Below are 8,790 nucleotides of genomic sequence, written 5' to 3'. Positions count from 1 at the left end.
TCAGCCAACTTTTATTGAGCACCTACATATGCCAAGCACTATCATATATTCTGGAGATATGGCATGGAGCAAGTAAGATGGGATCCCTGTTTTCACAGAGCCTATATTCTAGAGAGAACTGACATACCATTAACATATAAACAAGTACATGAACAGTAAAATGTGGCATAAGAAGTGCTGTGCTAAGAATTCTCAGGGTGATGGCTTGAGGATAGGGGTGTTACTAATTTACAGTAGGTGATCAGAAGGGTTTCACTGAGGAAACAAATGGAGGTTTGAATGAAAAGAAGGAAACAGACATGAAAATTTGGAGATCATTTTGGATTCAGTGGATGGTCAAGAACAACATCTCAGCTGAGACTTGAATTATGGAAAAGAGTGAGCCAAGGAAATAGCCGAGGGAAGAGAATTCCTGGAAGAGGACGCAGATTGTGCAAAGGTGATAAACTGGAATTCATGGGAGAATTCTTAGTGTATGAAAAAGGAAATGAGGGAAGGGAAGAATGGCACAAGATAAAGCCAGAGATTTAACTAGGAGGCTTTTTTAGAGCAGGCTGGGGAATATGTATTTTATTCTAATCAGAGGAATGACACAACTTGGTTTATATTTTCATTCATCTTCCCTCTTTATTTAATTTTGATCATCTTCTTTTTTAAAAGATTTTTCCCAATAGCCTTTAAAGGTGTTCTGATCTCATCCATCTTTAATTCACCATCTTATTTTAAACATAAATTTATCTATTTTAATTGGAGGTTAATTACTTTACCACTCTCTACTTCCTTTCCTAGGCATGCTTCTCAAAAAAGTTAACTCTATGCTTCCTTTAATTTAATCTTTTTAATTTCTCATCCTTTCAACCCACCTCATGTACTCATCAATTAACTTTTGTCTCTCCTATTCCATTTAAATTGCTTTTGTGGTCCAATGAACTCCACAAACTCCATTATTACTTGATATTCAGCAATATTGACCATGATGACCTTCAGGCAGCATTGTCTTTGCTTGCCTTCTGTGACATCATGTTCCTGGATTTCCTTTCACCTTTTTTGGCTATTCTCTTATATGTTGACACCTCTTTGTCTCTCAAAATTAAATTCCTTTAGAACTAGCTCTGGGTTTTCATATAATATTGCATCATTTTTTCTCAACTACACACACACACACACACACACACACGCAGCGTTTAATAGAAAGTATATGCTGATGATTCTCAATTTATTTTTGTAGGACTTTCTTCAGAGCTTCACACTCACATATCCAGATTTCCATTTTAAATGATTTATAAGCATGATCATGACTGTCCTCCAGCCTTCTCCAGACCTGTTTCTCATCTAGTCTTCCTCAACTCCCTGAATACCATCTTCATCCATCCTTTTGCACATTCCATAAATCGGACTATCACCTTTGTTATTTACCTCTCCACTGTTTACTTATGTTTATCCCATTACTGAGGTTGGTTTATTCTCAAAAATACATCTTGAATCTCTTTCCTTTTTCCATTTCCACTGTTATGACTCTCATTTAATTTTCTCTTATTGAAACTATTGGCAAGTCTCCAGATGGTTTTCTTTTAGTCTTTGTATCCACCCCTCTTTAGCTGTGGGCTTCCCTGGTGGCTTGGGTTTGATCCCTGGGTCAGGAAGATCCCCTGAAGGAGGGCATGGCAACCCACTCCGTTATTCTTGCCTTAAGAATCCCATGTACAGAGGAGCCTGGTGGGCTATAGTCCATAGGGTCACACAGAGTCGGACACAACTGAAGCAACTTAGCATGCATGCACACACCCCTTCAGTTGATTTATAATATAACGTTAGAGTTCTCTCTGAAAAATGTAAATCTGGTGATATTACTGTCTTTCTTAAATTACTTCAGAAATCCCAAATATTCTCTTAATAATATCCACAATACTTACCTGGATCTATGCCGGCCAAGTCTTTAGGGTCCCCTCTGGCTCACAAGGTGCAGACCTCTAGGTTCCCAATCTACACAATTCTCCTTTCGCAAGTATTTTATGTCTGCTGTTCCTTCTACCTTGAATGCTCATTCTCCTTCTCTTGACCTGATTAATTACTTCCTACTCACCCCTGGAACCTCAGTCTAATGTCATTTTTTTTTCCCCAGAGATCAATCTTGACTCTCAAGTTCAAATTAGGTCCCCATTCTTTTCCTTCTTGTCTTTCACTGCAATTTCAGGGTTATGTAATTGCGTCATCATTAGCTAAATGTCTTTCTTCTTCAGCAGGCTCTACACTGAAGGAAGGCAGGAATCATGTCCTTCTGTGTAGGTATCATGAAGCATCCTGAGTATCTGTAATACTGACAGTTAGTACTCCATATGAAGCAGTTAAAGTAATAACATGCAATGAGTGATGAATAAATGGATGGAGATTTGATTTGGTAAAGTCTACCTATTTCTTCAAAATGTAATGAATAATGCAAAAAACAGAATTAAGAATCAAGAAATTAGGGGAAATTTTTAAAATATTGTATTTAATTTACTTACTGTTTTTCTCCATCAAGACAGTAATTATATGTGAATATAAATTAAATAGTTCATACATACATTTTAATATGTATATGCTATATCTTTTGGGCTTCCCTAGTAGCTCCGTGGGAAAAGAATGCACCTGCAATGCAGGAGACACAGGAGCTGTTGGGTTCGATCCCTGGGTTGGGAAGATCCCCTGGAGGAGGGCATGGCAATGCATTCCAGTGTTCTTGCCTGGAGATTCCCATGGACAGAGGAGCCTGGCTACAGTCCATAGGGTCGAAAGCAGCTGGACATGGCTGAAGCAACTGAGCACACACACACTGTATCTTTTATATATAAATGTACATATCTTTTAGTTCACTTGGCTCACATTCCTTAAATAATGTAAAATTTTTGTTACAAGTGTTAGATTAAATGCACCTCATTTTCTGACACTTTGCTTGACTATTAGTATGACAGAATAATTTTTAGAAAATAGCATCAATGAATTATTGAACTAGATTAGTCCTACAATCATATTTTATGGGCCAGGATGGAACTTATTGAACATCTAGTCTACCAGCGTACTTAAAAAATGAGAAAACCCGGAGAAGTTAAGTGGCTTATCCAGGGAAAGATAATTCATTAATAGCAGAGCTAGGATGAGAATCAAGTATTCTGACTTTTAATCCAATGTTCTATTTCACAAGAAATTGAGAAGCCAACATAATTACTAGTTATCTGGTGTTGACAATCAAATTTAAGATCAACCAAATTCCAGCTTTTGATTTATAAGTTAAATATGGTTCTCCAATATAGATGATAAATATCAGGTATACACTTAAATTTATAGGCCTATCCAAATATATATACATATATATTATATATTCTTATATATATCTTTACATATAATATATATGAATATTTAACATTTCATATACATACACACATATGTTCTCTTTTGTATGTATATTTTGCTCCAAAGGAAATTAAATCTCTTCCAATTGTATCCCCTTCCTTGTACGCAGGAGAAATTTGGCTTTTGGAGGCTAAATAAATCCAAATCATTTAACTGCTTGAATTATGTTCTCTCCCTACTAATGAAAAGGAAGTTGGAAAGTAACATGATAGACCTTGAAGAAAAGTAATTTCCTTTTGTTCTTTTTTTGTTCTTAATTTCTGATTTAGAAAAAGTTTCCTCTCTAGTGAACTCTTTAACAAGTATTCAAATGGAAAAAGCCAGATCACCTGATATGTATATCACAAAATTTCTTCAAGAGAGGAAACAGAGGTTTTTTAAAAAAACATTTTCTTGGTTTATTTTAAAAGGAAGCTGTAATGAGTACCCTGAAGTGAAACTTCAAGTATTTTCATGCATTTTGCATTGACAGTTTCTCTGTTTTGTAGTCTTATGACTCTTCATTTAGTTACAACATTTACCAATTCTTAAGACTTTGCAGAAGAGTTATCTTAATGCTTACAAAATACTCTTAAGGGAAAAATCAGAATGCAACTTTGTATAAAAAGTGTAAATACCACTTAAGTGGCTACTTTATTCTTTATATACTGTGAATTTTCCTAGTTTTCTACAATGAAGATATATAACTTCTATAACTGGGAGACATTCTATCATTTAAGAATATAGATTCTTTTAAATCAGATCTATTTCTGCCAAAACTAGATCCCCATTCTCTTTTATATGAAAGTGATTACACTCTATTTAAGACCTAAAATATACTCTAAAAGGATAATTTGTAAGGTCCAATGATCAATTAACATTTAGTAACTCACTGGAGAGCAATAAAACCAAGAGGATTATGAACTAGGATCGATCAATCCAAACACATGAAAATAAACAAGTTTTCTTTTAGGGGCTTATTTTACTGCTTACTTGGAACTGCAACTAACTAAAAAGACAGTTTGAAAATAATTCATTTATGCAAATGAAATATTGATTGAAGAAATAATTGGTGGAAAAAATGCCAAGTTGATGTTAGAGTCCTTGCTGCTGCTGCTGCTAAGTCGCTTCAGTCGTGTCCAACTCTGTGCGACCCCATAGATGGCAGCCCACCAGGCTCCGCTGTCCCTGGCATTCTCCAGGCAAGAACACTGGAGTGGGTTGCCATTTCCTTCTCCAATGCATCAACGTGAAAAGTGAAAGTGAAGTCACTCAGTCGTGTCCGACTCTTTGTGACCCCATGGACTGCAGCCTACCAGGCTCCTCTCTCCATGGGATTTTCCAGTCAAGAGTACTGGAGTGGGGTGCCATTGCCTTCTCCGGTTAGAGTACTTATCAATCACAAAAAGTATTATTTCTGTGATAGAAGTTAAAATGAAATGAACACTAACAGTATCAGCATTTAAAATAGAGTTGGGCACAATAAAAATTTCATTGAAGGAATAGGCAGTTGAATACATTCATTAATGAAATGGAATATATTCTCCTAGAAGGTTTAAAAGGTATTTATTTATTCATTCAACACACATTTACTGAACATCTAACCTGTGGGAGAGGTTTCCCTGATAGCTCAGTTGGTAAAGAATCCACCTGCAATGCAGGAGACCCCAGTTCAATTCCTGGGTCAGGAAGATCCCCTGGAGAAGAGCTAGGCTAACCACTCCAGTATTCTTGGGCTTCCCTTGTGGCTCAGCTGGTAAAGAATCTGTCTGCCATGCAGGAGACCTGGGTTCTATCCCTGGGTTGGGAAGATCCCCTGGAGAAGGGAAAGGCTACCCACTCCAGTATTCTGGACTGCAGAAGTCCATGGACTGTATAGACCATGGGGTCGCAAAGAATTGGACATGACTAAGTGACTTTCACTTTCACTAACCTGTGGGAAATGCAAAAGAGAATAAAACAGTCTGTCTGTCTTGTGATGTTCACTGCTTACTATGAGTGGTTTTGAAAACCAGTCATCTAAGTTTTTGTGTCTGTCCCCTCCACCTGAAAGGTGTGATTTTTGGAGTTCCAGAGCTATTTTGTACATCTCAACCCGGGTCTTAACATGCTCAATACATGGGAACTGAATAGCTGGTCAAAAATACATCTGGAGGAAAAGGCATGTCATATGAAAGATACAAATAAAATGTGATGGTTATTCACAGGAGAGAAAGATTGCACTTGGTAAGATGGGGAAAGGAAATGCAGGCATTTGAACAGCTAAGCAGTGTAATTTACCATGTCTAATATAGCCCTTTATGTAACAGTCTTATCCCACTATATAAATATAAATCACTTACTCAAGTTGTAATACAGGTTTCTGACTCCTTCTCCTTACAGTTACAAAAAGTATTATTTCTGTGATAGAAGTTAAAATGAAATGAACCTAGTAGTGTTCACTTCCTCCTCCCCTTAAGCAGATTTGGGGAGACATAATTCTGATCTTGGAGTATTGTACCAGCTAAGCTCTATTTCCCAAGGATCAAGGAAGTTACCAGTTCATGGCCATCTCTCCCCATTTCTGTATGAGGAGCCAAAAATGTTCTTTGCTCATTGACCCATAGGTTGGGGTCAGTCTTTTACTGTGAAGGCACTACCAAGTCAGCTGGAAGCTGCCAGGATTATACAAGTCAGAGATGCAAATGGGGTTGTGTTGGTTTAAGGGGAAAGGCTGCAGAAACAATATCTTTCTTACATCCACATAATATCCTCTGCTTCGAAATTTTGAAGAAGCTTCTGAAACTCTTCATAAAGATATTTTTGAGGGGTTGACCTCAAAATGACTAAAAACTGTGAATGATAAGAAATTTAAGAATCAGCATACAAATTAATGGACTTCCAGGTGGCATTAGTGTAAAGATCCTACCTGAAAATGCAGAATACATAAGAGACTCAGGTTCAGTCCCTGAGTTGGGAAGATCCCTTGGAGGAGGAAAGGTCAACCCACTCCAGTATTCTTGCCTGGAGAATCCCAAGGACAGAGAAGCCTAGAGGACTACAGTCCATAGGGTTGAAAAATTGGATATGACTGAGGTGACATAGCATACATGCATACAAATTATTAAATTTTTATTAAGCACCTGTTGAATTCCTAGCAATATAAGGACCTATGGGTATAGGAAATTACATAGAAAAAATACACCTCTTGCATGTAGGAGTTATAATTTAACATAAACAATACATAAATGAAAAATGTCTGGAAAACCTAGTTTAATAGGACTAGGCTTGGATAGTCACTTGCAGATAAGTGACTGCTCTGTTGCAATGCTCTGCTTTTTGACTAGCCACGTGCACTTGAGCAAGCCACTTCACTTCCCTTTGCATCTACAAAATGAGGAGTTGGAACACAGGAAATTGTTGATGCTGAAATAAGTTGATGCTGAAATAGATTATAGAAGTATCCCTTTTGTTGCCTTATATAAACTCTTGGACCTCAGAAGAGTATCAAGGAAAAAATGGGACCGAGCTCTTATTAATTGTGGATGATTAGCTTTTGAAAAAGATTTTGAGGACTTCCCTGGTAGGTAGCTCCAGGTCTTTTGATCTAGTTCTGTCGCTTCTGTTTCTAATTAAGTTATTTCTTACTCCTCCCAAACACATAGCCTTCTTTTCATCTGGGAAGTCCTTCCAATATTCATTGAGATTCAGTTGTTTTTTCCCCACAGCTCTTTGCTATTTTAACTAGTCATTAAAATTTTAGAAGGCATGGAAAACAGCAAAGGTAAGGTACAGTAATTTTTTGAGGGAATAGAAGTAATATTTAAATTGTTATTTTTTATCACCTCTTCCTACCTAGCATAGCTATATTCCTTAAGCAAGAATCTCTATTAAGAAGATTATTATTGAAACTTCAATGTTAATATGTTAATTATCTTTGGGAAGAGAGGGCAATAGAGATATCCTGAAACTGGGCTTCTCTCATAGCTCAGTTGGTAAAGAATCCTCCTGCAATGCAGGAGACCCTGGTTCAATCCCTGGGTTGGAAAGATACCTTAGAGAAGGGAAAGGTTAAAAAAAAAAAAAGCTGGAAGACATTCCAGTATTCTAGCCCAGAGAATTCCATGGACTATATAGTCCATGGGGTAGCAAAGAGTCAGACATCACTGAGCAACTTTCACTTTCACTCTATTTGTACCTATATAAAGAAACATGATTTTTTTGTAGATGGTTACTTTCCATAGACTCTGAAAGCTTATATTGCATTCTGGGAAATAATGATTAAATAAAGTTGTACAATTTATCTTACAGCGTTCCCAAAAGTCAATCTAGAAAAAGAACTTCAAAAAGGACTTACAGTCTACTCAAGCCCATAATACTTCAAGACTTGCTGCTGTACATGAGTGTCCTGGAAATTTTCCATACCTGCTATAAAACATTTTCTTTCCCTGAACCTTTGTTTAGCAATAGCTCAACCAGGAAAAGAAGGTGGTTCATGTGATCTGAAGATTTCAGTGTCATAAGAGAGAACTGGCATACAAAAGATGCCAGTTATACTTTATAACACTAAAATATTTTTCAAGCCCTAGGAGAAATTGCTAAATTTTAAGGACTTTTTTTATATGAAAAACTCTTTCTTCTTTGAAGGAAATGCTTTATGTTTCTCCTGGGTCAGGAAATTTCTCAATAAGGACAAGTCATTTCATGTTCTCTAAAAACATTTCCATGTGGCAGCTGAAGACCAATGTAACAAAGAACTACAGAACACAGTGCTTATGGCATTAACATTTCGGGGAAAGAGATAGAAAAACCACTTAAATAGAACACAGTAGGCTTAATGTGTCTTTGACAGAGAGATGGACTTCAGTATTCAAAGGTTACCCTCTTTAATGTTAAAAAAAGAAAAGATCGATGACATTCTTTAAAACAAAACAAAAACAAAACTGTACAAAGGCATCAGCATAATTGGGAAAGGATTCATTTTCTCAACCATGATTATCATATTATCAAAGTACACTAATTTATGTTTCACCATAATTTCATCTCCACATACATGTATACAAAGATGAATATGTATGTTCATGCACGCTTCAGTCATGTCTGACTCTGCAGTCCCATGGACAGAGGAGCCAGGTGGGCTCCAGTCCATGGGAGTCTCCAGGTAAGAATGGAGTAGGTGGCCACGCCCTCCTCCAGGGGATCTTCTCGACCCAGGGATTGAATCTGCATCTCTATGTCTCCTACACTGGCAGATTCTTTACCACTAGCATGACCCAAACGAACACAGGTTTGGTCCCTGGCATTAAAAAACAATTTCTGTCCGGGACACCACGAGACTGCAGCAAAAGGCACTGGATAGAGTTTATAACAGAAAATAGACATGAATTTCAGTCTTTCTGTCAGATTAAGAGGAGTTTAAGGAGAGGACATAAATGTTCATTG

The sequence above is a fragment of the Ovis canadensis genome, chromosome 1 (assembly GCF_042477335.2).
Source record: "Ovis canadensis isolate MfBH-ARS-UI-01 breed Bighorn chromosome 1, ARS-UI_OviCan_v2, whole genome shotgun sequence".
Taxonomy (NCBI): Eukaryota; Metazoa; Chordata; class Mammalia; order Artiodactyla; family Bovidae; genus Ovis; species Ovis canadensis.
Note: the sequence above shows the minus strand (reverse complement) of the source record.